The following is a 7,956-nucleotide window of genomic DNA, read 5'->3' as shown; positions in this document are numbered from 1 at the left end:
CAATTTAGGAAATTGGAAAAGAATTCTTTTCTTTTATAAAATATAATAATTAGGGAAAGTGGAAGTGAAAAGATTTTTGAAATTTTTTGAAAATAATAAGAGTGTCATTATGCATTTTTAATAAATTCGGAGTGTGAAAAAGATTTTATACATTTGTAAAAGAGAAATTTAAGAAATAACATAAATGTCATTGAATAATATAAAATAGAGTAAAGGCCAAATGTGGTCCCTAACATATGATCGTTTTATCAATTTGGTTCTTAACATTATCTTTTTAATTATTTGGTCCCTCACAAATGAACTCGGACCCGAATCTATCCTCATTTAACAGAACCATCAAAAAATAGACGGTGATTGCAAATCACACTAAATTAAATTACTAATAGTAATTAATTACACTTAATTATAGTTCTTAATATTACATATAAAACCTTTAATAAAATTAATAAAATTAAACACACAGCATCCTCACTTCACAAAATTTCCAGAGAAGCAATCATCTCCTACCCCAATCTGTCGACAATTTCCAGAGAAGCAATCTCAACACAAAATTTCAATTGCCAAATCAGAGAAACAAACTCTAAACCATGACTCTCTATTCTAAACTTGTTCTCGACTTCAGCAGCTTTCGGAGCTTGTCTCCGAGGGGCAGGGCTTGGCTAGGAACTCAGATCGCAGTCGCATTCCGCCCACGCACCTTTCTGATTCTTCCCCTCTCTCTCTCTCTAGGATACACTGCCTTCCCTTGCAGTTCACAATTAAGCAATCCAGTCGCTCAAATCGAATACCTCACATCGGAATTAGAGATCAGGAGATAAATTAGGGGTGGAGAAGGAGCTTACACGGCGGCGAGGAACAACGATGACGGAAGGAGTGAGGACTTCGTTGTCGTACAAATCGCCGGCGACGTAGAGATCCTCGGAGTAGCTGTAGCGGAGGAGAGCGGCTTGGCGCGCAGATTTGAAGCACTGAGTGAAGGGGAGGTCGGCGGAAAGGGGTTGCATCAGGCATCGGAGCGGGGGTTGAGGCGGCGGGGGTTGCGTCGGGCATTAGAGCGGAATTTCTTTGGGAAGAAGAAGAATTCTATGGAGTCGTCATTTTCCGGTCGTCATTTAATTTAGAGGGATTTGCAATCACCGTCTATTTTTTGACGGTTCTGTTAAGTGAGGATCGATTCGGGTCCGAGTTCATTTGTGAGGGACCAAATAATCAAAAAGATAATGTTAAGGACCAAATTGATAAAACGGTCATATGTTAGAGACCACATTTGACCTTTACTCTATAAAATACGCTAATAATAGCATTAGACCATCTCCAAGGGTACACTAAAACCTAAAATGAGATATGTATTTAGCTCCAATAGTACTAAAAAATCAATCATATTTTTGGTTTTTGAGAAAAAAAATACTTATCTTTAGGTTTACACTAAACCAAAACCTAGAAGTTTTTCAAATTTTATGAGTAAAAAAGGCATAATATAGAGAATATTCTTTTAAGTTTGAGTTTAGTGTTAATGGTTAGAGTAAAATCAATATTTAGTGTGAGATTTACATTAAAATGGGTTTGAGTTTAGTGGAATGGTTGGAGATGCTCTTATAAACCTAATTTTAATTTTATACATAATAAAACTTTAAAATAATAATGTTAAAAATAGTACTAATAATAATAATAATAATAATAATAATAATAATAATAATAATAATATTATTATGTACAAAAGAGCTACAGATATTTAAAAGCATACAATTTTTAGTTACTTAAAAGCATGCAAATTTTTTTATTTATAATGGACCGCGTTTTATTAATTAGTTTACTCATTTCGTATGGGTTTTTAAATGAAAATAAATAACGGGCAAGAGTCGTATTTATTCCTTCAACAATCAATAATCAATACTCCCTCTGTCCCATTAAAAATGAAACGTTTTCCTTTTTTGGCTGTCCCATTAAAAATGAAACGTTTCCTAAAATGGAAACAACTCTATCTCTACTTTTTCATCTCTCTTACTTTACTCTCTCTTCTTTAACTCATAAAACAACACTACATAAAATCCCGTGCCGATTCCCAAATGTTGCATTTTAAGTGGGACGGAGGGAGTATAATCCAATAATATTAGTATTCTAGGGTTTTAAAAAATTGATAAATTTGCGCTGCTGCTTTCTAAGTACCTCCCATTTCTCTCTTCCTCCATCGTCTTCAAACTCTATTTTCAATAACAAAGCTTTTGTAGCACTCCAAATAAACAAAGATTACTACTTTGTTTGCCGTCAATATCCACATGCAAACCTCGACCGCCGTCGATTTTCTCTCCTGGACGACACTAAATAATATTCTTGCTCATCACTCATATTTCATCGCATACGAAATGTAGTAAGAGCCCCCGTTGTAGATCCCCATCCAAGAATGATGGATTTTTCGTTGAATCTTTCAAATCATTGAAAAACAAAGGTAATTAGCATTAATTTTTTCCATCTATAATCATTGAAAAACAAAGGTAATTAGCATTAATTTTTTCCATCTATAATCATTGAAAAACAAAGGTAATTAGCATTATTTTTTTTCATCTATTATGTCAAATATAAAAAGAACCCGGTGAGTGCATCTTGTGCATGAATAAGATCACTTTGCACCTCAGTTTCTTCTTTCATTTGTGGACTATCATCTGCAACACTAATGGAGTGACTTCAAGTCCATGGGATTTTTGAAATCTCAATAAAAATTCAAAAATGAAATTATCAATATTGCTTGTCTAATCGAGATCTTAGACACATGAACATAATTACATTGGAATACAATTACATCGGAATTTATACATATCTTGTAGCTTTTGGAATTCTTCTCAAATGACTTTTAAAGATCCAAATATTAGCCCTCGTAAAACCTCTCACTCACTCCATTCTCCCCACTATCCTATTGAGATTGAGAGCCACGCAAACAGACTTAATACTACGATTCAGTTAAAATTAAAAAGAATTTTATTTAAATAATAATATGGAATTTTCCTAAATACCTTCAAAACTCCCATTTTATATATTGTATAGATTGCATAAAAGATATATATGCTGAAGGGGCCAACATTAAAATGCATCGTTTACTGTCAGCGGCAGACACAGAATTTTGATAGTGGGGGATCCTAACCATGGTTTCTAATGAATAGGAGTCTCATTTTCTCATTTTAGTACGTCCGCGAATAGGAGTCCTAGTTCATAATTACTATAGATAGTAAAGAGGCCCCACATTCCACTCACATACACAGGTGAGACTCATATTCCATTAAACTTCTTCTACCCACTTTTCTTAATATTTCTTAAAATCTGTACCAGAAAGAAATTAGACTTCTATTCGCGGACGGATGAAGTATTTTTTAGCGCCGACAAATTGGAGAATTAATTATAAAAGTTAGAGATATGTGTAAGGTGAATGATTTGAATTGAATTCCAAATTGTTGCAATGTAAGATGTAGAACAAAAAATGATATAAATAAGAACACATAAAATAGAAAATAGAAAAATCAATATAAAAGTATGAAAAAAATTCATAAATTTCTATCACATTGTGAATCGAACTCTCAAATGTATATAATAGAAAAGAAAGAGATCAGTAATAATAGACTTAGAGTTTGATTCTTTTTACAAAAATCCCAACGAAATTAAGTGAACTCACATAGTTGTTGAATAAGCTCTTGATTATTGGTTTTGATGGGAATCAAACTCTCACCATTCAATGCTAATAGAGAAGGAGTACTAAGTTATTTGGTATTTTGTTAATATGGATAATATATACTCATTCTTAAAATGGTCGGGGTTCCATGCATGGACCCTTGAGTGTCCACGATAGTAAGGCCAAACGGTGCCACGACGCTCTATTGCAGTGGATGAGGGCGGCGCCGGGGTGGGGAGGAATAGCCGCGTTTGCGGCGAGGAAGGGGCGGGGGGTATGGGCCGCGACGGTCTATTGTTTGGAGAGGGAGCGGGAAGTCGAGGGGGAAAGCGGAGGAGGCGGCGGGGGCGGTGGCGGTCCCTTGTCCGATCCATCGCCGGGGACAATCCGGGGTGACCATGCCGGATCTAACCGAAGGATGGATGACTATTTGGCGAAACCCTGTTATCCGCCGAGCTTTTCCGTCGACGTTTTAGAATGTCGCAATGGCTCTTCATCGTATATCCACATCATTGGAGGGCGTACATAGTGCTTCACCCTCCGACGGATGCCTCCGGATCGATTTCGACGTTTCGAGAGTGCAATCGCAATTAGGCAGCTTGCCTATGTCAGCTGGCCGACATGTTCGACGAATACCTACATATGGGTGACGACACTTAGCCTAGAGGTTTTGAGTTTTGTAGGGGCATCAAGGCCATCTTCGGTCCGAAGTCTCTACGAAAGCCAACCGCTAATGACTACCAGATCATGCTAGATATGCACTGGAGGGTGCACGGTTTTCCAGGATGATGGGCAACATCGATTCAGCACTCGGGAGTGGAGGAATTGCCCGTGGCTTGAAAGGGCGCTTCACTATCGGATTCAAAAACAAACACCCTCGATGATTCTCGGAAGTTGTTGCGACTACCGATTGCGGATCCGCATGCGTATTTGGTGTCACAGGTTAAATAACAACATCAACGTTCGCAATCGTCGCATCTCTTCAATGACGAAAGTGCCGGATGAGGTCCAGAGGTCGATTCAGCCACGGCACGCCGAAGGAATCCTATTTCATGCAACGTCAAGAGAGTGCTAGGAAGGATGTTGAGCGAGCTTGGTGGCTCCAGCGTCGATAATTCTCGTTGTATAATTTTCCCCTTTTTATAATATAACGGAGATTTGGTTTTAATTTTTTTAATTAAATAATATTTTTTTTCTAATAATTATCGTCCGATAATTTTTATTCAATTTGAATTAAAATATGCCAATAATTGATAAAATAATGTGATTTGTGGCTGTGGACACGTCCACTATTGGGCTGGACAAGTTTTCTGTGTATACAATGTATATTTTGTGTACGATGTGTATGCCTTGTGTGTAGTGTGTGTGTGTGTGAAAGTATGTTTTGTGTGCAATGTGTGTGTTGTGTATGTAAAGTGTTTGTGGTAAAGTCTCGGTGTGCGCGAGTATGTGAAGTCGTGTATCTTATATGTGCAATATATGTCTTGTGTGTGCAATGTATATATGTGTGTGGAAGTGTATGTGTGTGTATTTTATGTGTCATTGTGTGTGTGCTGCGTTGTTTATGTGTGTAAGTGCAAGTGTGTGTATTATGTGTGTAGTGTGTGTCTTGTGTGTGAAGTGTATATATTGTGTGTGGAACTGTAGTGTATTTGTATGTTTTGTGTGTATTGTGAGTGTATGTGTGTATGCGTGAAGTATGTGTGCGTGTATGTGTGCATTGTAGTGTTTTCAATATTTTTTTGGCAATTACCACCTTGTTGATTTGTAGGCATCTCGATGAGTAGGACAGCTAACCCCAAGGGTTTTTAGGTCTGCCCTACTAAGGGCCCAATCGATCCCCGACCATTTGGTTGGATAGACAAGTCTCATGCCACCCGACTGAGGTGCCCACGGTTCAGAACCGAAGCTGATTCGAACAGGGTTTCCCGTTTTGGGAAATTATTGAACCGGACCGAACCGTGGGGGTGTTTGGTTCGGTTCCAAAATCCTTGTTTCTTTGGTTGAGTCGACGGTTTTCCGTTTTTTTTTCACGATTCCGAACCGTCTTTTTTTTTGGGGTTCCCCGCTTGGTTTCAGGGTTTTTTTGCGTTTCCGATTGGAACCGTACGGAACGGCGTTCGGCTAGTTGGTTCAAAAATTTTCAAACTCGTAACCACGGTTAAAATCGACGGTTTGGTCGGATAAATTCTCACGGTTTCGGTTCGGAACCGTAACCGGCTTTAACCGCCGGTTCGATAAACCTTGGGCAGGACTACACCCGACCACACCCCTTGGATTTTTAGATATATTTTTTTATTCATTAGAAATTTCAAATTTTACTTTAAAGACTAAATTTTAAATTATTCCCTTTGTCCCATAAAGATATGTGCATATGATATGACACATGATTAAGACAAAATTAGTAAAGTAAGAGAGATGTGGAGAAACAAAATTAAAGTAGTGTTAGTGGATTGTGGGATCCCCATTATTATTAGTGTTTTAATGATACTATAAGTTGTAAATAACTTGATGTATATGAGTACTAAATTGGGATAACTTTTTTGGGAAAAGGAAATTCTTATATTTTTATGGGACGGATAAAAATGAAAAATGCACATATTTTTATAGGATGAATGGAGTATAAAAATTGGGAAGATATTAAACTAAAATATGCTATAATATATTAAAATCTAAAATATGAATAAATGAGCCTAAATTGAAACACTTTCTTTTTTATAAATGAAAGGAATAATTGTTCCCATGAGAAATTGAATAATGATATCAAATGTAATGATGATTTATAAGTAAAAAATGGGCCTAAGAGCTTTCCGATCGCTCATCTCGTTGGGGCTCGGACTCGTCTCAGCGAGATGAGCCAAAGATCGAGATAGGAGCAGCCCCCCCGTGCGTCGTGTGCCCCTCCGCCTCGATGAAGCGCGAGCTCGCGCGAGGCGTGAGCCACTCGCCCCCCGCGATGGCGTCGTCTATACGTTGAATTTAATTTTTTTTATTTATTTTTCTTTTTTTATTCTATTTATACTCCCATTAGCTCTTTCATTTTACACACAAACACACTATCTCCCATCTTTTTTTTCTTCTCATCACTATCATATCATCTCTCTTTCCTCTCATTCGCAAAAATGTCCGGTGATGGAAACTCCGCGGCGAGGGGGCTACGACTTGAACGCGTTTGTGGGCGGGGCATGTACAATGTATTGGGTGCTTCCGGTTCTAGTTCGTCCCCGGGGCCCCCAAAGGCTCGTCGACCCCGGCATACCAAACACCATCTTTTCCAGTTGATGCATACTATCGTCCCACCGGTCCGAGGAGCACGCAAACGCAGGGATTATCCCAAATTAGGGGAAAAAAATCCGGAGAAACATCGAAAACCTTCCAATCGAGCTAGAAGAGGGGGAGGTGGAGGAGGGGCGAGGTGGGGGAAGCTCCGCCGGCGCGGATCCGGGAAACGAGGAAGAAAAGGGGCGAGGACAAGGCGGTGGAGGTGGAGGGGCGTAAACCGTCATCCATACAGCTCGCGGGCGATGGCTTTGTTCGACTCTAGATCAGCGCGTCATCGAGCCCCTCGTCGGAATCAACAATCCCTAAGTGTTTTGGGATAAGGTCACCGATGTATACAACAGAAAAGCCAGGGGACCTCCAACCAACATGAAGATGCTTGCAGTATTTTGAGCAGACAAAGATATCAATATATTTTGTGGGATTTACAAGCATGAACGGAGAATTACCAAAGCGGAGCATGGGCGACATTTTGAGAGTGGCTTTGCGAGTCTTTAAAGCCGAACCGACAAAGATTTCAAATTTTCCGATGTTTGGCAATCGGGCAAAGAGCTGATAGGTGGGTGATAAGTCCGTTTCATGCATCGGTTTAAGGTTAAAATTCGTGCATTTGGGGTGCTAATGTGCGTTATTGAGTTCAGTGGGAGTAAATCTGCGGGCCTAGGGATTCTTTATCGGGCTGGATGCAAAAGAGATGAAATTGAAGCAAAAATCAAAAGTCGCCCTTCAGACCGGGAGAATCAAAAATTGGCGACGGGAGCGAATGGGGCGAGAGCGATTATTTTAAAGAAGTCTTACTCAAGGGCAAGAGCGTAAAATCACCAGGGGGGATCCCTAGGGATCAAAGCCTCACATATATAAGGAGCTCAACCTTGAAGAACAAGCAGGCACGGCGAGCCACTTCTACGCTCTCCTAGCTCTAGTTCTAGTTCCATACTTCAAATTTTCATTTCGATTCGTGCACTTGGGCATGGAGGATTTCGGCACCGTGGTTCTCATCGTCATCGTTATTTGGTAAC

General features: G+C 39.3%; 1 long non-coding RNA gene across 1 annotated transcript; it reads right to left on the bottom strand.

The window, feature by feature from the left end:
* Positions 1-351: 351 nt before the first annotated feature.
* LOC125219618 lies at positions 352-1,113 on the bottom strand. The gene is made up of 2 exons (XR_007176171.1): positions 843-1,113; positions 352-788 (listed from the first exon to the last, which is right to left on the bottom strand). It is a non-coding gene; the product is annotated as an uncharacterized LOC125219618 (long non-coding RNA).
* Between the last annotated feature and the right edge of the window lie 6,843 nt (positions 1,114-7,956).

This window comes from Salvia hispanica, chromosome 4, assembly GCF_023119035.1.
Source record: "Salvia hispanica cultivar TCC Black 2014 chromosome 4, UniMelb_Shisp_WGS_1.0, whole genome shotgun sequence".
NCBI classification, from domain to species: domain Eukaryota; kingdom Viridiplantae; phylum Streptophyta; class Magnoliopsida; order Lamiales; family Lamiaceae; genus Salvia; species Salvia hispanica.
This window is presented reverse-complemented; position numbering and strand designations above follow the sequence as displayed.